The sequence below is a fragment of the Pteropus alecto genome, unplaced genomic scaffold (assembly GCF_000325575.1).
Source record: "Pteropus alecto unplaced genomic scaffold, ASM32557v1 scaffold259, whole genome shotgun sequence".
Classification (NCBI taxonomy): domain Eukaryota; kingdom Metazoa; phylum Chordata; class Mammalia; order Chiroptera; family Pteropodidae; genus Pteropus; species Pteropus alecto.
Window position 1 is genome coordinate 1,264,929 of NW_006442492.1, and position 21,524 is coordinate 1,286,452.

Sequence of the window (21,524 nt, forward strand, 5' to 3'; positions counted from 1 at the left end):
AGGATGATGGTGCTTTGGGCCGTAGCTATTTTAGGGGTGGAGGTGGTGCCAGTCCTTTCCCCCAAGCCTTATTCTCACTTTGCATTTGTTCCCCGGGGGCTGGGTTGAGGGGGCAGCTTCACCAGAAGCCCCAACCTCATTCCAGGGTTTCCTCCCTCCTTCCCTAATCCACTGACTCTGGTTGGAGCTGCTCAGAGTAAAACACTCCAAGGCAAGAGGTGAGTAAGGAAGGCCTCTCCTCCTCCTCAACTTCCTAAAGACTCGCTGGAGACTAGTCCAAAATCTGCTGCCAGGAGCAACCTGGGGGTACCTTGAGGGCTGACGACTAGAAGCATCTCGAGGGCTGACGACTGCGTCCAAGGGCTCACGACTGCGTCCAAGGGCTCAGTCACTGAACTGGAAGCAGAGTCTGGAGCCTGACTCCTTGAACTGTGCTCCTGAGATGCTGGTCATGGGGTGCCAGAGGCACAGAGCTCCTCCTATATGCAGCCCTGTTGCCTTTCCTTATCTAGCAGGACACCGTCAGTTATCTCATTTACAAATGACAAAGAGGAGGCAAGCAACTTGCCCAAGGGCATGCAGCTAGCCAGAGGTGGCCCAGCCCTATGGAGCATATGTCTATTGAGAATATTCTAGACTATAATAATAGCCTACATTTATTAAGCACTTCTTATAATAAGCACTTTACACATATTTCATTTATTCCTCACAGATGCTCTGAGTTAGGTACAATTACATATTACTTCTCTTTCACATATAAGGTATCTGAGGCTCAGAGAGATTGCCAGAGGGTGCCCAGCTGATCTTTGCCAGAGTTTGGATATGAACCTAGGTCTGTCCAGCTCAAATAAAGCTGCAGAGTCTTATGGTTTTGAGAGGGGCTTGGGTTTTTGACCATAAATATATATTCCTCAGCAGTCTAATGTAAACATCTTAATGGCCTTTAAGCCAGCTTAGCAAATAGTTTTCAAAAATGACCCGACATGGCAAGGAAAATGCAGTTTGCTTCCAGCTCCCTTGACATGCCCACCACGGCTCCCCACTCCTGCACCTCTGAGATCTTAGGGAAGGTAGTGGGGAGAGAGGCCTGGCAGGAGGCCAACCCTTGTGGGCCCAAGGCCCTTTGGCCTCTGAGGATCTGCATTCTGTTCTCTTCCAACTCCCTTCTTTGTGAAGCCAATTCTCTGGCAAGATGCAATGAACAGATGTAATGTCTACACAGCACGGGGCAAGCTCCCGAGGCCACGGGCTGTTTGGAATCACACCTCATTAAGAGATAAACTATTCCTTCCCTCACTGGGTGCTTGTGTTTATGGCAAGCCAGTTCTGAATTAGATCCTAAGCTTGGGCCTCCAATCGATCACTTTCAGCAATCTGCACTTGGACAGTTTGAGAGCAACAAAGGAGCTTTAAATATTGCGCAGTGTACCCTGTCACCCCCTCCCCAACTTCATGGGCGAAGCAACTGAGGCACGAGGCATGAGACGAGATGTATTTTAGGTCCCAGAGACAGTCATCAGCCACATGGGCCTCTGACCCCCAGGGCGGTGCTGTTTCCTGGGCTCTGCTCCTCGTTCCTGCTGGGCTACATGCAGGCTGGGCCAGGCTGGGGAAGCCAGGAAATCATTTTTATCTTTGGAAAAGCTGATGAACAGGAGCAAAATTCAAACCAGCTGTTTTCCTCCTTTGGGTCAGGCCTCCTTTTTCTGGCTGCCTCACCAGTCTTTGTGTTCTGACTATAGTTTCCCTTTAAATGCTTAAAATCAACCATGACATCCCCTTCAGTGTTGTCCCTACACCTTCTTCGGAAAATCTCCACCAGCCACACACACCAAGTCCCCGTGGTTCACGAAATGTGTTCACCTGAATTACTCCATGGGCAGCAAGTTTGCTTTATGCCCAAGAGCACTCCCTCGATGGCTGGCACTCGGACAATAGGGCCTCAATGCTGCCTTCTGAGTGTGATGGGTGGGCTGAGGTGGTGCTGGGAAGCAGGCAGAGGGACAAGAAGAGAATATGGTATTTGTGGATAGGGGAGGAAAGAGAGAGGGAAGCACAAAAGAAACAGTGACGATGAAGAAAAAAGAATATGGCGTTTATAAAGCCCCTACTATGTGTAGGTACAAAAATCTCATCGAACCCTCAAAACGATCCTATGAGAAGAGAGCCATCTGACCCGTATAGGGGATGCAGAAAGGGAGGCTCAGATTGCAGACCTCACTTGTTTAGTGTCACACAGCTAGTAAATAATGGAGCTGGGCTTGGAACCAGATCTGCTGCCTGAGCTCCCAGCTTCTTCAGCCCTTGAAAGGATGGAGAGAGAGATAAGGAGACTAAGGAGAAAGAGGGGGAAAAGGGGGATGGAGAGCAGGACAAGGGGTAGAGGATTAGAAGGGGAGATAGACCTGGCGCTGGCCAAAGGAGGAGTTTGGCTTAAACTTGACCTCTGGAGAGCTTAGGGGCCAGGATGGCTGGGAGAAGATAGATTCCAATAGCGAGAGCCATGAGTGCCCTTTAAACTCATTTTGCCTAGGCCTTTCCCATTTTACAGATGAGGGAGCTGAGGTTTTGAGAACTACCCTTTGAGAAATCCGCAAAAGGAGGTGGTATTTGACTTGAATGAAAGTCGTCAGTGATTCAGTCCCCTCCTCCTGCCACTGGCCCCCCTCTCCCACTCCTACCCAACATGCTATGCTTTGCCTGGAGCCAGGACATTCTGGGCCTGTGGTTGCCAAACCACAGATTTGGAAAATTGCTGCTGGGAGTAGTATCTAGGACCAGGAGGAACCAGGAAGCTACTTGTCCTGCCATTAAATAATTCAATAGGGTGCTTGCTTACTTCCTCCCTTTGAGGACAAATTTCTCTGGAAGAAAGATACTGAAACAAGAGTGGGACTCAGTGCCGGAGATTCCTGCCACAAACTCCCCCTTGCCTCCCCTGTCCACCTCACAGAATAGCAGCTGAGGATTAGAGAGACCAAATGACTTATCCAAAGTCACACAACTTCTGTTGTGAGACAGCAGAAGAAACCCTGAAGTTCTCTTTACCATTCCCCAAATTTTGGTCTCCAAGAAGTATGCGTCTTGAAAAATTTCCCTCCACTTATTTAATTTTCCCAGCAACCAAGGCTAAGAGACAGGTAGTGACTTACCCAAGATAACAAAGCAAGCTATGGTAGATAGGAGGGCTCCAGGGTGTCTTACTCCTACGTCCATGCTCTTTGGCACCACATCAGACCACCCAAGGACAGACGCTCCCATCTACATAGTCATCCATCCAGGCTTTCACCTATCTACCTACTACCTACTCATCCACCCACACCCACCCACTCACCCCAATACCCATCCACCCACCCTCATCCACCCACTCATCTATTCACACATCCATCTATCCACCCAGCCACCATTTACATTCATCTGTCTGTCTGTCTATCTATCTATCTATCTATCTATCTATCTATCTATCTATCTATCTATCTATCTATCTATCTAGGGTTTTGAAAGGGGCTTGGGTTTTTGACCATAAATATATGTCCACCCATTCATCTATTTTATTTATTTCATCAATAAAAATCTATTGAATACCTACTCTTTGCCAGGCCCTGTGGTAGGCCCTGGGAATACAGGGATGATCAGGACATATGCAATCTCTGTCCTCATCAACTCGTTCGTTGGCTAGTGGGAGAGACAACCAGTAATTAAAAAAACAAAAAACAAAAAACTCCCAATGGAAAACAACCACAGTAAGTGTGACACACATATTCTAGAGGAATCTGATCCTGTCCAAAGGCCAAGGACACTGCTTTGGGGAAGAGACACTTGAGATGTGAAGGATAGGTAGGCGCTGATTTGGTAGATGCAGGAAAGGGTGCTCCAGGTGGAGGGAACAGCATGGAAAATGGTGTTGATGTGGGAGGGAGCAGAGTGAGTTTGAGGGACCAGAAGGGGATGGGGGCTACAGCAGAGCAAGTAGACTGGGCATGGAGCATGTAGGATGGAGAGGAGGCGGGCCCAACCGTGGGGTCCTGAGCTGAAGAGGAAGCCCCTGCAGGGTAGTGACATGCACAGACCTGTGTATTGAAATGATGCCTGATGCCTGATGGCTGGACCATTCTGGGGAGGACAGGTTGGAGAGGGACTAGACGGGGACCCTGGGGTGGGGGCTGCTGCAGCCTCCAAATAAGTGTGATGGTGCCTGGACTGTGGGAGCAAAGGTAGAGTTTGAGAGAAGTGGACTACTGGAGAGATACTTAAAAGCTCCCCAAGCTTTCTCAGGGGAGTGAGTGGTTAATGGGAAACCAATCCAGGGACCATTTCAGCTGTATAGAGGGCTCAGTGCATTGCTTTATTGACGGAAATTAATTGTAAATATTATTCAAATTTACCTCACGGCGCACAATTGTATTTCTCAGGGGAGCACTCTGAGCACATAATAAAGCACTATAAATAATACATATATGAACTTACGAGAAATGGAGGCATATTAATGCCATAGTTGTGGGTGATGGCTGCGAGGACTTTATGCAGACAAGGCTCCCAGTGCTTGGACTTGGGGTATAACCTTGGAGGCCACTGAGTTTTGTCCTGGGGGACCTTCCAGAAGTCTCACCCCTTGGAAGATGGGATACCCCTAGGCATATAGCAAGGGATTGCTGTAGAGATCTGGTCAATGGGCATGGGGGGTGAGGAGAGCGTTGGTGAAGGGAAGAGGAAGCACCTGTCTCTAGGACACTTACCTTGTGCTCAAAGCTTCAACAGCAGTGACGGCAATAATTATAGATAATCTTGATCAAGCATATCTCAGGTTTGGGCAGCCGCCAAGCACTTTACTTTCATTATCTCATTGAAGCCACACAGAAGCCTTTGTGACAGGGACCCTTACCATCTCCGTGTACAGATGAAGAAAAGGGGGTTCAGAGGGTAAAGTGACTTGCTTAATGTCACATAGCTTGTAAATGACAGAGCTGGGATTTAAGCCTCAGTCTCTGACTCTAAAGCAACTTGCAAACATAAACTGTCCTCTGAGGAGTCCCCCTCCCTGGAAAGGGGAGGGTACAAATATGTCATATACTCCCTTTCCAGGGTCAGAATTTGAGGAGGTGGGAGGGGAGAATCTCGGGGATTGCTCTTTCCTTTGGAGGGAGGAGGGAGGAGGGAAGTGGTGTCTGGGTGGGCTAGTCACTTCCTCACAGTCCTGGGAATCTTAGGAGTTTTGAATTTAGAAGAGACTCTACTTCATCAAATTCATCCCTTCTCATTCCCATTTTACAGATGGTGAAACTGAGGCTTGTCAATAAGATTGGGACCTCCCACCTCATTGATTGTTGTGAGATAAGATATGTGTGAAATTGCTCATGGGAATCACTTGTAAAGCACCATCACTTCTTAGTTTGTTGACCAAGGCTTTGGTGCTGCTCTGCCCTGAAGGACCCCTGCTGAAGATCTGAAAGTCAGCGGGGGCGTTCCCGGCAGAACCCTGGCTGAAGGGAAAGCAGGAGATCTTGGGGAATCCTCATACAGGGCAGAGACATGTGTTTGGGTTGCAAATCTTACCCGTCAAAATCGTCTCGGATGCAGGTGAGGGTTGCTCTCTATCTTATCTAGGTGGTGGTTCTGTGGCTGTTTTTAGATGTAAAAACTCATTTGTCTGCATATAAAAGATGAATACAGTTATTATAGCAAGTTATGCCTTGATAAAAGTATTTTTAAGAGTAAAATAATTCACGGTGTCTGCAGGAATGACTTCCCACTTCCACTGGCCCTGTGAAAGGAATCATTTCTGGGGGCTTCTTCTCTCTGATTCAAAAGAGCATCTCAGAGGGAGGGAGACCCTGAAGAGTTCACCCAAAGTGGCAGCATCTCAGGAAGGCCTGAGCTCTCCCAGGAGTCACTCCAGTCCTGTCCCCTGACTCAGAGGACCTTTCGATGCTTATCACACAGTATCACGTGGGCTCGAATTCCAGCTGCGCCATTTGCATCAGCTAGGGTTAGGGCTAGGATTAAGCTCTATGATCTTGGGTAAGCTACTCAATCTCTCGAAAGCCTCAGTTTTAACATTTGTAAAATGGGCACAAGAATTTGCCACTCGCAAGGCTGCCGTGAGGATTAAATGAGATGCCGCATGTAAACATTTAGCAGGTGCCAGGCTCGCATGCACCACCCTCTTTTATCAGGACAGAGATCAATCAGCCTCCTCATTAATCCCATTATCAGGCTTTGCCCCCGCAACTCACATTCCATGAAGCAGCCGGAGTGAGCTTCCATCACAGAGTACAATCATCCAAGCCCCTTACTGTGGCCAATAAAGCCCTAGAGGATCGGCAGTACCAATTCCCCCATCTTCACCTCATGTTGCTCTCCAGCCAGCTGAGGCTTTCTGCCTGTAGGTAACAAGAAACAGATCCACACGAACAGCAACAACACTAACACAGCCAAGACTGTCCCCACAGAAGGCCTTTGCATCTGTCGTTTCTTCTGTTCTCGGACCGCTGTCTGCATGACTGCTTCCTCCTCTTCCTGCAGGTCTCAGCTCAAGTATCACCTCCTCAGAGAGGTCCTTCCTGACACCTTCCCACTTCAAGTAGCCTCCATCTCCATTCACTGTCTGTCAGATCCGTTGTCTTATTTTCATTAGAGTAATTCCTGCCGTCTGGAATAATTTTATTTTTTTATGTGTCTAGCTGCCTTGAGTCTGTCCCCCTGCTGGGTGGTGAGCTCCATCAGGGAGAGGACCGTGTGTCTTGCCCTCCTCTATAACTCCAGAACCCAGAGCAGTACTTAGCACAGAAAAAGTGCTCATAATTTTTTTTTGTTGAACAAATAAATAACTATAAGCTGACATTATTTTCATCATCATCATTATCATCATCATATCGAATTTCCTGACAATTAGTATTATAATATGCCATTTGTAAAGTATTTTCACATTTTTTTCCATATTTATGAAACTTGGGAAGGGTAGAAGTATCCCTAATTCACAGACATGAAAACTGAGGCCCCACGTTACATCGTTGGAAGTGGAGAAGCCAAGTTCTCTCCCTGTACCATTAGGAGCAGTCACATGTGACGGAGGTTTCCATTAAGTGCTTCTCCTCCCTCTCGGCCTTTTCCTTTTCCCTTTGTCTGATTAATTGCAGCCTGAAAATAAAAGAACCAGATGCCTCCCTCCTCGTCCTCCCCCTGCTCCTATTGTTTTGCAGTCCTTTTCCGGCCCAAAACTCTGTTAAGGATTTGGCTGGTACATCCGTGACCACAAACTTCCTGTGTTTATTCTTCCACTTTGAAATCACAGATGGAACAAACAACTGGGCACCAGGTCTGTATTGGGCACTGGGTAATGCTATGGCAGAAAGCACAGCCAGATATCTGACACCCAAGTGTCCCTAGAGTCCAGATGCCTACTTCTGGGGAAGGTGGAACTCAGGATTATCTTTTCCCTGGTTTCCATCTTGCAGATGTTTGGCATTTGAAGAGCAAACATTTGGATGATTGAATGAGTATCTGGCATCCAGTGGTGTCTCCCAGATGCTGGTGCTGTGGAGCAGGGACACATACAGGAAGGTGGAGAAGGGGGCTCTCAGCCTTGGCTGGGAGCCCCTGGTCAATGGCAGGCAGTTTACGATGCCCGGGCCACCACCTAGGCTCCAGTGCTTTACTGGGAAGGAGTAACTTGTGATGAGCCAGAAGCAATATTTATCACCCCATTTCCTCTTCATTAAAAGCCTGAAGTGTAAACTCACCTTAACTTTAGAGATAAAGAAGAGAAACGCAAAGGGGGCAAGTAAGTTTCCCAGAACCACATATATATCCATCCACTGATTTATTGAGCACCTACTGCATACCAGTCACTCACTGTGCTAGACTCTGAGGTTATGGCAGCCATTACCTTCCTTACTTTTATAAATCTTACAATGTATGAATCTTCTAATAGATGAGCTGGGATTTGAAACCATGTCTCTATAGTTTTGTGGCTTATACTCTTTCACTAGATATGCTGCTAATTGAGTTAAATTAATTAGGTACATAGAAATTAGTAAAGAACAGAGAAAAGCTTTCTGTTGTAATGCCTTGGATTTCTTGAGAGTTAGAGAGAGAAGACTCACATCATGGCTGGAGTTGCTTATTGAGATTGATTCTGGGGGACAGGTGGTACAGCTGTCAGCAACTGCTCCTCCTTCCCTGGTCCCTCGAATTAGGAGAGTGACCTGATCTAATAGCTCTTTCTCCCCTTTGAAAGAGCATCAGGGAGATGGCAATTCTTTACCCAAAGCATGGCATGCCAAAGGTGGAATTGCAGGAACTGAGGCAGGTTGAAGGAACAAGAAGTTGGGAATGAAGGGGGGGGAGCGTTCCCTGGTCCCCTTCCAAGTTCATCATAGGGACAATTTCAACTTGTTAGAATCTGAAATGTCACCCCTTTCTGGTTCCTGGATTGTAAATCTTGTCCTGGTCCCCTGACCACAGCATCTGCAAGGATGCAGATAGATCTAAGGAAATAGCTTGTTCAGTCTTAACATGTCAGATAACAAGGTCCTTATGGTCAGCTGAGTTGAGGATCCCAGATGGGAACCTAGTCTCACAATCCATCACAGGGGAGCCAGGGCAAGAACCCGGATGTCCCCACACCCAGTTCCTTTGTTCCTTGCTCTACAATGTGATAGTCCTTTCAGTCTTTTTCTCACATCTTGATTTAGACGCATCAAACCATGTAAACTTGAGAAGCCGAGAAACAGAAAATTGTGTATTTTCAAAGGCTGGGAATGTAAATGACATGAATAAAAGCTCTTATTATCCCCTTCTAGTTGATATTGCTCTTTGGATTCACGGTTTGAAACAAACCAAGCGAAAGTCGCAAGAAATAAGGTTATATTAATTAGGATGCATCTGGCCGCAAGTAACAGAAACTTTAACTCAAGACGCTTGAAGCAATGAGGAAAATGCATCCTTCGTGTAATAAGAACACCTGCAGGTTCAGAATTTAGTAGCTAAATGATGACATCAAGGACCCATAGTCTTTTCTTCTCTCTTCTCTGTCATCGTCAGAGGTTAGGCTTTGTCCCCAACATGGCATCTCTCCTGGTCATGAGATAGTTTCCATCTTATGCAGCATCAAACAGAAGAGGAGAGAATGGTTCAGCGTGTTGCTAAGGAACCTCTCCCAGAGCCCCCCTGCAGAGCTCCCTTCACACCTCTTTGGCTGGATCTGGGTCACATGGTTATTGCTAAACCAATCAGTGACAAGGAAAGGAGATGACTTGGACCAATCAGGATCTACCCTGAAGACACGTGGGAGAGGAGTGGACATTCATATACAATCAAGGTTCTATGCCAAGAAGAAAGGGTGTAGATTAGGGACAGGCATCCACTGGTGTCTCCCAGAGAAGACAGGAAATGCTCTAAAAACTAATGAGCAAGCTGGCCGGGCTTCAGATTCACTTTTTGATACCAGGAAACATTCTCAGATCTGAGCAAAAATGCAGAGGGGCAGGGCCGGGGTGGGGGTGGGGGGGTTGGGATGCTGAGGAGAGACAGCTCTTAGAAATTAAGAACTTATTTCTTAGAAAATCAAAATGCTTTATCCCCCGAAAGTAATAATTTTCTCCTTTTCTTTATACTAAGTCTTGCACAATCTTTAGCAAAAAAATTAAAATATATGAGCAAGCAATAAGGAAAGGAAAATCACCTAAAATCTCAGGGACTATGCAGGGATAAGCATATTATCATTTTAGTTTATGATCTACAGTCTAGTTTGTATAGCTGTATCTTTTGATATCTATGTAGCAAAAAGATTTGTATATATAGTCTGTTCTATCACATTTTCATCCACTTTTTAATCAGGTCACCAAATGTTCCCCTATATAGCATTGATTATTCGAATGATTGCCCAGGAGACCTAGTAGAAGTATCATAATTTATTTAGCCAACCTCTGTTAATGGACATTTAAGTTGTTTTCTTTTTAGAAGTATTTTTATTGTTGTTGTTATAATTCCCTGATGGGTTTTCCCTGGAGAAGCTAAGATAGAGCTGAGCTTCTGAAGCCTAACACATAAGTCCTGGGAAGTCAGAAGATCTGATTAATCTGAACTTTCTGCTCAGCAGCCCAGCCTCTGGGTCCCCGCGTCCTCCTCTCCCCTTGGAACAGAGAGAAGCATTGTTTGGAGTTTTCAGAAGCAGTCAGCCAGCTCGAGAAAGGGGCTGGCGGGGTGGGCAGTGAATACACACACAGGCTGTGGAATCAGGCCAGCTTGATCGAGCAAATAATTTTTCCTCTCTGAGCCTCAGTTTCCCCATCTGTAAGAATGGGGTTGCATGAGGAGTCAGTAAAATAATACATGTAAAGAGCTGATTACAGTACCTGTAATATGCACTTTAAAAGTTGCTAGCTCTCACTGTTGTAATGTTTTATTCCATTTTTTTTTCTTTTACTGGAGCGACAAGACTACATTTGCTTTATTATCTCTGGGGGCCATGCCTAATCCAGGCCATTGATTCAGGAGGCTGCACAAATTTGCCTAAATTATGTATTGGGGTTGCACATTGAATGCTTGCTACGATTTGGGTGCGTGAAGAAAATGTAATTTCTTTGTCTGTAGCTGATCTGGTCTTTCTTATAACATCTGTCTCAAATCCCTCCCACCTCCTATCCTGCACTGGCAGAAAACAAAACCAAACCAAACAAAAAAATTGAGCTTTATCTGTGTTATGGGTTGAATTGCGTCCCCCTAAAATTTATATTTTGACATCCTAATCCCCAGTACCTCAGAAAGTGACCTGCTTTATAGAGGTAAGCAAATTAAAATCAGGTCATCAGGGTGGGTCCTAATCCAATATGACTGGGGTCCTTATAAAACGGAGAAATTTTAATACAGACACAATCAGAGGGAAGATGACATGACGGGGCACAGGGAGAAGACGGCCATCTAAAAGTCTGGAGCACAGATCCTTCCCTCGGAAGGAACAAACTCGCTGGCGCCCTGGTCTTGGACTTCCAGCCTCCAGATGAGACTATACATTTCTGTAGTTGAGGACCCCCTCCCACCCCACCCCTAAATCTGTAGTACTTTGTTACAGCAGCCCTAGCAAACTCATCTAACCCGTTTTACCATTTTAGTCCAAATGTTTGTTTCACTGGTTCCCAAGCTAAGTCTCCCCTGCATAAACATACTCATTCTTTCTGAGTTGTGCTCACCCCTGCTATTTTTGCTAGGGTGGTTTGGAGCATGTGGGGGGTAGGATTGGTCCAAAGGTCTCAGGGGAGGGTGGAGGAATCTGCCCTTCCGCGTGTGGAAATATGTCGTCATTCTCCCTGGTCTCGTGTGAGCGAATGGGAAACTGTGCAAAAAGGTTCTGGATCCAAGCTTGGCTGACTTGTTTTCCCTCGATGCCCCCCGAATATAACCCCTTTGCCCACACCCTTACCCTGCTCTCTTCCAAGCTAGAATTGAGATGAGGCGTCCCAGCTTGTGTGAAGGTCACCTGTTCCTCTCCTGTGGCTGCCCTGCTGGCTTTCATCACCTATCCACACAACATGAGAACTGAGGGTGCCTGGGAAAGCCAGTGGGATGGGACTGTGATCTAGAGACCACCCGTCCTCGGGGTACCCAGAGCAAAGCTGTGTGAGGGAAGACCGAGTAAACACCTGCCCAGTCCACTCTCCAGAACCCCTCTCCCCTTTTCCTTTTGGAAAAGAAGCAGCTTTTTTTTCCCTCTCCCCATGTTATATTCTCCTATCTTCTGGTGGTGAGCCTTGGCGATATAGATGGAGGAGGGTCTGCTCCTCACCCTGGCAGGATACAGGAGCTGGGCTTCCAGCATGGTTTTTGTGTGTGAAAGGAAGAGAGTAAAAGACGTTGAAATATTCTCCCTCAAGACAATCGCCTGACTTTAGTCCAGAGTCTTGCTGCACAACCCCATTTCTCCAGTCAGAGAAGAATATCACATCATTCTTCCTCTTACATAACAGATCCTACTCTCCTCCCATGCACACAGACTCATGGGGCCAACTGGACAAAGATCTCGTATTTGGAACACTAGCGATAACAGCTCCCTCATCATTTCCACAAGAGCCACCCATCACCGCTAGTTCCTGACTGTTCATGCTGCTCCCAACAGGCTTTGGGTCTTAAAAATTGGAAGGAAAGAGTCATAATGATCACTCTTAAGATCAGCATTGTTGACAATTATTCTCCATTTCACAGAGGAGGAATGTAGGCTCAGAGAGGTGAAGTCGCTTGACGGAGGGGACCAGGCTGGGGAGATTATATGGTGATGGGAGTTGAACCCACCTTCATCAGACTTCAAGCTGATGATCGTTGCACCGTGAAGATCATTGCGTCACTGCAGCCCAGGAGGGTTTGGCGTTGCTGTAATCAGGCTGCTGTGCCCAGTAACACGTGAGTTTTCTGCTCACTTAAGTGGAGCCGCTTCCCAGATTTCTGAGAACACAGGGATCAGCTCGTGATGGGGGTGGAAAAGCTCCATGGAGCAAATGGTGCTTCATGTGATCCCTTAATGTTGTTAATGCATCTATAAGAGGATTAGTGTTGCCCATTGCCCAGAATCCTGGGTGTCTGCTCTCTCTTCCTGAGCTGTGTCCCCTGGGTCTGAGGGTTGCCAGGAATTAGAAACCCATCCTGGGTCTTGAGAAATGACAAGAACAGATGCTCAAGCTGTTCCCCAAATGTTCCTTGAGGAGTGCTGTTTACAGGCAGTCCTTCTGGCTTACAGGAAACTTTCACCTGCTTGACCTCACTCCACCCCAAATGTTCACTTGGATAGGAGTAATGAGCCTTATTTTTAAGGAGGAGGAACCAGGTGCTCAGGGAGGTCAAGATATATGCTCAAGCAACACAGCTAAAGAACAGCAGTGCCAAGACCTGAGTCCAGGATGTGGTAGCTGCCGAGCCGGGTAACCCTGGCCATTGAATTTGTCTTATTTACACTTTGCGCCTCAGTTTCTTCATCTGCAAAATGGAGAGGCAGTGCAGGGTCTGACATGGGATGATAGACCAGGAAGCAGGAGGCGTATGTTTGAGTCCTAGCTCTGTACAGGGTCTCTATAACTTTGAGGTGGTTACGTTTTCTTTCTGGGTCTTCCTTTCTTTCTCAGTCTTCCTTCTGAAAAGTAGGAAGGGGAAGGAGATGTGTTCTGACTAGTGTGCAGTTTTCAGAAGTTAGCCCATAACAAGTACCTACTTACTGTGTGCCAGGTACTTAAGAGGCATATACTTTTGTTGACTCCTTCCCAAATCCTGGGAGGCTGGCAGCGTTGTTTTAAGGATGTGAAGACACAGTTTTGTGTGTTTCCAGAGCCTTCCTCTTGGCCAGATGACCTCTAATGACCCTTTAAGCTCTGACAATCCAAGGTTCCAGGCAGAGAATTTAGAAAGATCAGGCCTCAAATCCTGTCTCTGCCACTTCTCCGTCATGTGACCTTCTGGGCAAGTTGCTTCACCTCTCCGAGCCTCAGTTCCTTCAACTGCAAAATGGGTCCAATCATCCCCACCCTGCAGAGTTACTGAGATACTTTAATGATACACTACAGATATGGTAAATAATGCCTTTTTTTGCCCTTTTTCTACCCACACTTGGAATGATTTACAGATCCGGCATATGGTAAATAATGCCTTTTTTTTGCCCTTTTTCTACCCACACTTGGAATGATTTGAGAGGAGCCGGCTCAGTGAGGAGACCAGATCTCTTCTCTCCTCAGCAAAATCCTGCCCTCCCCTCCCTGGCTCCTGTTTTGCTCTACCACACTCACGTTCCAGCAGCTGCATTTAATTGGATTTAACGTAACAGTTTTATTGATGCCTTTGGTTCAGGGGACGAAGAGGCCTCTGGGTAATTTGCACGTTTTTAACAAACCAAATAAAGAGCTGATAAGCATAAACAAGTCTGTTTTAATTGCATTAAGGGGAGTCTTGGCTTGGGGACTGCAAATTGCAGAGCAGCTGGAGAAAAAAGGGCTCTTAGGATTTCAGATTTTCTGCTTCCTTGGACCCCCAGAGTGCTTGGCACAGGCGCTGGCTTCCTTCTAATAAATTGTGTGCGGGTATATTTGTGTTCGCATCTTATTTCATACATGAGATGGCAGCATCTTTCCCTCCCCCTCCTTCTCCACCTGCTATTTGCCATGTGACAAGTGGTTCAGTTCTCTGGTTTTGGTCTCGGACTCACCGAAGTTCAGGTCCTGGCCTTGCCCCTTCCATGCTTGTCTTGAGCAAGTCATTTAATCCTCTCAGCCTCAGTTTCACTGGCTATAAGAGGGGATCGTAGTGGTTTCTATTCTGTAGCGTTCGTGTGAGAATTACATGCTGATAAGTCACCTGCTTAATGAAGTCACCAAAATGGGAGCCACTAATAACATGAGTCACAGTCCCTGCTCCCATGGTGGCTGCCATCCTGTGGGGTTCCAGCCAGATAAAGAAGCAGCTGCCAGAAGATGTGATATTCGTTAAGTAGAGGATCACCTAACCCAGCCTAGGGATCCAGGGACAGCTTCCCAGAGAAGGAAAGGCTTCAAGAATGAATAGGAGCTGGCTAGAGCTGTGCTTCCCAAACTTTACTGTGTGTGCAAAGCCCTTGGATCTTGTTAGAATGGAGATTCTGATTCCATGCTTGTCTTGAGCAAGTCATGGAGCCCGATATTGTGTGTTTCTACTTCCTTGGACCCCCAGAGCCCTTGGCACAGGCTCTTACCCACAGGGGTCATGGGGGTTAGAGGGAGGAAATTGACTGCAAAGGACATGAAAAAACTTTTTGGGGACATGGTCATATTCTATAGCATGATAGTGATGGTGGTCACATGATCATCTCATGATTTAAAATTCATCAAACCTGAATTTGGCAAATTTCACTGTAAAATACACTTCAATAAAACTGATATAAAAAATGAACAAGAAACCCACTAAGCTCATGGTGGAGGAAATACTAATACTGACAATAATAATAATTAGATCCCTTCAGTGGGTCTGACACTCCATGCACATTTGTCTCCTTTTCTAGACTAGGAAACTGATGCTTAAAGACATGAAACAGCACTCCTAAGGCCACACGTCTGGGAAGCTGAAGGCTCAGTCCCTATACTTTCCATAGGACCCCTCATCCAGGCTCCAAGGCCCACCAGCCTGCCATCCTGTGCTTGGACCAATTGCTGAGAAAAAACGTGGGCCTAACACTTAAGGCACCCCTGGTTTCTTTGGGAATTAGGTAACGATTACGAAATCCATGCATTTAATGAGGTGGAAAGCGGCCTGTGATAACAATAATTAGCACTTAAACATGATCTTTAACATTCGTTTGCTTTAAAGGCATTTATTAATCAAACATTTTCCACAGCCCTGGTGGGAGGAGGGCGGCGGGGAGTGAGAGCTAAGGATGGTACGCCTGGCTTTCCAGGACGGCTGGCAGAGGGGAGGAAGTGTGTGTGGTTTTCCCTAGGTCAGGTTCTTACCAGCCTTTCCTCAGTGCTCAGAGACTTCAGTCCATTAAGTCAACAGGACACGAGGTGAATGACTGTTCTCTGAGCCATAGTTTTGACGACAGGGAAAGTAGGTGTGAAATATGAAGTGCCTTTGGGCAGGGTCCTTCTGCTCTCTGGGTCGGTTCCCTGAGAGGTTGGTTTGTGTGATTCCGAGTCCTGCCCAGGCCTCCAGTCTTCCCGCTCCAGGGATGACTGAATCCTGAGTCGTTCTTCCAGTTCAGTGCGCTGGTTCTGCAGAGGGGAAGACAGAGATCTGGAGAGCACTGGGCCTTGTTCAGGTAGGTATTCCGAAGCAGAGTTCAGTTCCATGACCAGGGAGGGAGAATGAATGGATTTGAGGTGGAGGAGGAGTTGTTGAAAAAGCTACTCTGTGGTTCAGCCCTCAGGGGACAGCCTGGATCTGGGGCAGGGGTGTGGACTCGTTTGTGGAAGAAGTTAGATAAATAGAATGAGGGTGTGGTGATGAGGAAATGTGTGAGCCAGGGAATTGCCGAGGAGTGGGTGAACAAGCAAATGAGTGAATGATGAATGAGTGGATTAATGAATGAGCGATATTGGAGAGGCAGCTAGCAGTCTCAGGCTGAGTGTGTATCAGTCGGTGTCTCAGTAGGAGATTTGGAAGACGTTTTCATTACAAAGGGATATTTACATAGATGTTGCTGGGATGTGGGGACCTACAGGATAGTGGGGTAACCTGGGGCTTATACCTAAGAAGCTGTTACCGCCTTCAGGCCCAAAAGGAGGGAGGAAGAGGGCAGGTCTTAGAACCTGGTAGGAGAATCATTTGAAGAAGCAGAAGCAGTGCTGTGGCCCCGAGATTAACAAGCCTGAAGCCACCCTGACGGAAGAGGCCAGGAAAATAAATCTCCTCCTCCTGCTACCCCCAACCCCATCTCCTACCAGCTCTTTGCTTTAGTTAAACCCAGATAGGGGAGCCTGTGATGCAGCCCACACAGGCCAGGGCTGAGAGCAAGGAAGAGACACAGGGGAATGACTCTGTAGAGGCACATGGATGTCACCCAGCACCTCCTGGAAACCCGCCGCCACTTCTAAGTCTCCTCCACCTCTGATATTTTGCTCCCACTCCTTTGAGGCATCTTGAAAATCATAAGTCAAGCCAAGGGTGTGCCCAGGAGCCTAGCCCCAGGTGGGATAGGCCAATTTTCCCCCTCACTTAACATGGCAGATTGTGGTAGTCAAAGATGCTGCATTCACTATGACCTCCTATCCCACTCACTGTTCTAACAATGTGATGTTGGTACTCTACCTGGTGGTACAATCTATGTCCCCTCCCCTTGAATCTGGGTGGACCTAAAACTACGGAGGAAGTAACAGTCTGTGGCCTCTGAGCCTAAGTCATAAAAGTTGAGATGGCTTCTATCTGGTGCCCTCTCTTGAGACACAGCCTTGGGAGCTCTGAGGGCTGCGGAAAAGATCCTGCTCTGAAGCCGCCATGATGGAGAGACCATGCGGGAGGCCACATAGGGATAAGAAAGGCTCCAGATAGTCCAGCACCTTGACATGAGAGGACATGAGCTGTCAGATTTCATCTCCCAGTGCCCAGTGGAGCAGAGGTGAGCTATCCCTGCTCAGACTAAAAATTCATAAGCCAATAAGGGCACAGGCTCTGGAGTCAGACTGCTGGGTTTGAATCCCATCTCTGCCATTTATTCTGTTTGGTTCAGTGACTTCACTTCCCTGATCCTCGGTTTCCCCATCTGTAAAATGCCATAGCGTTCTTGTGAGGGTTTAGTTCACTCATCTACACAAGGTGATTAGCAGAGTGCCTGCACTGGTTCAGTGCTTGATTAAAGCCAGCGATTCTTTGTTCTGCATAGTCATTGATTTTCCTCTGAGCAGGTTCCCATTGTCAGGGCTCCAGGACTCTCCCCACGAAATAAAGGGTCTGAAGTCAGTGGTTTCTCAGGTTCCCTCTGGCTCTGGGAACATTCTACATACTTGTCTGCCTAAGGATGGGGCCCTAGACCCAGACCACACAAATCCTTCCCAGCAGCAACACTACTAGCCCATATGATACCTTTTCACAAAATAGAAAAGGCACCCTTTCCTCGAGTCACTTCGATGCCCTTTTCCAGAAAAAAATGTCAAGGCACAGGTGAGTTCAGTGTCTGTTGAGGACTCTCTTCCTGGTTTGCAGATGGCTGCCTTCTTGCTGTGTCCTCACATGGTGCAGAGAGAGAGACATCTAGTGTCTCTTCCTCTTTTTATAAGGGCATCAATCTCTTCACGAGGACCCCACTCTCATGACCTAATGTAATCCTAAGCACCTCCAAATGGCCCCATCTCCTAATACCATCGCAGTAAGGGCTGGGCTTCGACATAAAAGTTTGGGAAGGACACAAGCCTACAGTCCAAAGAAATCCTTGATCCCTCAAGTCAGTCTATGGCAGACACTTTTCCAAGTTATTACAAACTGAATTCCTCATTAAAAATCTTCCAAAACACCATTAATAACAGTAGTAATGATAATAAAGATAATAGCTTTGCTTTTCCCCCTGTGCTATGGTGACTGTGCCCAGTACAACAACCCCTGTATTTATATTCCACAACAATCTTCATTTTAGAGATGACAAAACTAAAGCTGAGAGATGCCTGGCAACTGGCCCTGAGTCCAAATGTTAAGTCCGGTTAGTCTGATGCTGGAGGAGCTCCATACCCCACTCTGCCCATTTCGCTGAATGAATGTATGAATGAATGAATGAATGAATGAATGAATGGAGCAGCTCCTTTTTTATTATATTACATCAGGGTTCGTCAGCACTGGCACTATAGATGTTTTGGGTCAGATTGTTTTTTGTTGTGGCAGGCTGATCTGTGCTTTGTGGGATGTTGAGCAGCATCCCATTAGATGCAGTAGCACCTCCCCGTCCTCCAGTTGTGAAAACCAAAATATCCCCAAAGATTGCTAAATACCCCTGGGGTGGGGGAAGTCCTCCCCTGATTGAGAACTACTATTAGAAGTTAGGGTTTCACATTTGGTTTTGATTGAAGAGAAGGTTCTGCTGCTCTAATTTGGAAACCACTGGATCAGGTGGTTTTGAATTTTCTACTTTCGGTCCCAAGAGATCTAAATGCAACTTGTAACTCTATGCAAAACTCTTGTGTGTGGGGGTATATGTGCATGCTCACATTTTTCTGGGGAGACAATTCATGGTTTTCATGAGATTTTTAAGCCGATCCGCGAACCCCCTTTTGCAGTCCCTTCTCAGTCTGACGATTGGACCTTTGAGCGTTTAAGCCCCCTTTTCTCTTTTTTCTGTCCCCTACTCAAAATCTCCTTTCCCATTGTCATCACGAGAGGGTCTCAGGTCATCTTTTCTCCTCCAGCACAATCTTTCTTGGTAAGGAAGCTGTCACCTTTCCTAGATCAGCTGAAAGAATGGCAGTGGAAGCAAAAAAGAAAGAATTTCTAGAGAATCACTGAACTATGGAGTAAGAGATTATTGCTTGGCAGTTGCCATGGGAACCTATAAACCAGCCCTGCCACTCAGAACCCAAAGTCTCTGGAGCACCAGCTCCCAGACTGCTTCACATTGATGGCTTCGTCCTTACTTTCACCTCACCCCATGGGTCCTCAGCCCCAGGAAGGCCAACTGTTTGCATGATTATTTTCTTTTCTATCTCATACTGCAGCAGTCTTTTCTGTGTTGCTTTGCCAGACCCGTCCCTTCCTTCTTGGCTTTGGCTCATTTAGTCAGAGCTTCCCTCCAACACCACATTTGATATCCAGGCTGTTTCAGCAGCAGAGGTCTCCCTCCACCCACCATGGACGGATTCCCCACTTGAAGCCTAATTCCATGATTTCTTAGCTGTGTGACACTTGGTGAATTACTTAATCTTTCTGGGTCTTGGTTTTCCTGACTGTAAAATGGGGAGAATAAGTGTCGCTGTCTCGCAGGGTTCTGGCGATGACTTGGTGATGTTAAACATAGGAAGCTCCTAGCACAGTGCCCAGTATATAATTAGTACTAAATAAGTATTGCTGCTACTATTACTGTGAGTAATTTTTCATTTCTTTTTCTTCTTGGTTATTGTCTGGGCAGGTGGATCCTTCTATCCATTCATCCCAAAGTTTGTGATAGCTAAGAGTTTGGTGAATGGTGTTAAATGCAATTGATGCATTCCTTCTTTAATTGGCTAAACTTTTGCTTCTCACCTAGTCTGCCAGGAGGCACATGGGAATCCAGAGGTGACGACATGGTTTCTGCCCTCACAGAGCTCACACCCTCGTGAGAGAGAGACATACACACCAGATTACCGAAGTGATCACAACAATGGCCACGTCCAGATCTGTGATCAATGAGGTTAGAGAAGTCACTGAATTTGGCCTTTGTGGTCAGGGGAGGCTGCCTGGAAGAGGAGGAGCCCAAGTCTTAGGGAAGTGAAGACATTAGCCGGATGAAAGCTTTCCTGGTAGAGAGGACGCAATAAATACACGGAAAAGACAAGAAATAGCACAATATATGTGGCTGTGTGCTTTGGGCAGTGGTGTACTGGTAAATATTTAACAAGTGGCTCTCCAATAAACCCCAAAACAAAACAGAAAAAAATCCATCTGATTTGGAGCATATGCCAATTTTCATGGTGTAAATTTTCTCATCATGGCCAATTTCAAGCTACCAATGTGATGTCACTGAATGTGAATTTGAGAAGAGATGTGCACAATTGGCTCTTGAAAGCCAGTATGAGTGGGCTGCGCCACACCATTGTCTTTGGGGGTTCAAGCAAGGGGTGGGGAGATTAAAAAAAAAAAACAATTCAGTATTACTGGAGAGAAAATTCAAGGCAGCGAAGGGAAAAACCTCAGGCCTGCATCGGCTGATGGTTTGTGGCTTTTCTCTGAATATCCTTTCATGTTCCTGATTCATTTATCCAGAAAATCAATAAGTACTTTCTTAGCACCTACTATGTGCCAGGTACTCTGCTAGTGCTAGGGGTGCATAGCTCATAATGCTCATAATGCATAAAAAGCCATGGATGCATGGAGGATATATCTGACAATCTTTCATAGGCTTTTGCTGTAGTGGTGCCTAGACTGGGGCCAGTAGTTATCAACAAGGTAATTGTAAACACATCTTTGCCTCACAGCCCATAGGAGCCCTCCCACACTCCTGGGCTCCTTTTTTTTTTTTTTAATTTGATTCGGAAGGTCAAGGGTAAAACCTGGGTATTCACCATTTTGGAAGCCCAGGTAATATGATTAAAGATCGGGTACCTAACTCAGGTCTTGGAAGAGAATGTGGCCCCTGAGTTTCCTCCCCCTCCCTCTTGCTCTCATTTTAGGACATACAAAAGTCTTGTCCCCATTGAGATCAACCCTCTCTCTCACTTCTGGTTGACTGTTCATTGCCCATAATTGTTTAGTAAATGACTCGGAATACACAAAAATCATTTTGTTGTAACATACTCCATTCCATAATGATTGTTCATTTCAATTAGCTCTCAGTGGCCTGAAGTAGAGATGCAGGGCCCCGCTCAGATAAATCACCACCTTTGTCTGAAATTGGATTTAAAGCAGCCGGGTTATTGGGGATGGACTGAGGGGGATAAATATTTTATTATTTGTTCCTCCTCAATGTTCTGCCAGTTTGTTCTCATTTCCATGTTTCTCCTCCTGCATACTGGCAGATTGTAGACTGTAAATTTGAGGGGAAATTGTAAATGTGCAAACATGATAAATAAACATGTTGCTTTTGTGAGGATGGATATTATCACCCAGATTTACAGCTCTCCTCGCTTGCACATTTTATTGCATTTGGGGAAAAGCCTAGCGAGGTTTTTGTGTGTTACGTTCTTTGATCAACTTTCTGCCCTTCACCCCTATCACCCCCTCTGAGTCATTTAAATATCACCTGGAATGGGAACACAATTCATCTCCCTGGAAGTGAATGCATCTTGACAGGTGTTTTCTTTGGGGACAGTTATTTATAGCTGCAAGAGCTATCGTACCACAGGGTACTTTTTCCTCTTCCCTCCCCCTTTTTCATTTCTCTAAAATTGAACATACTTTTGTTTGCC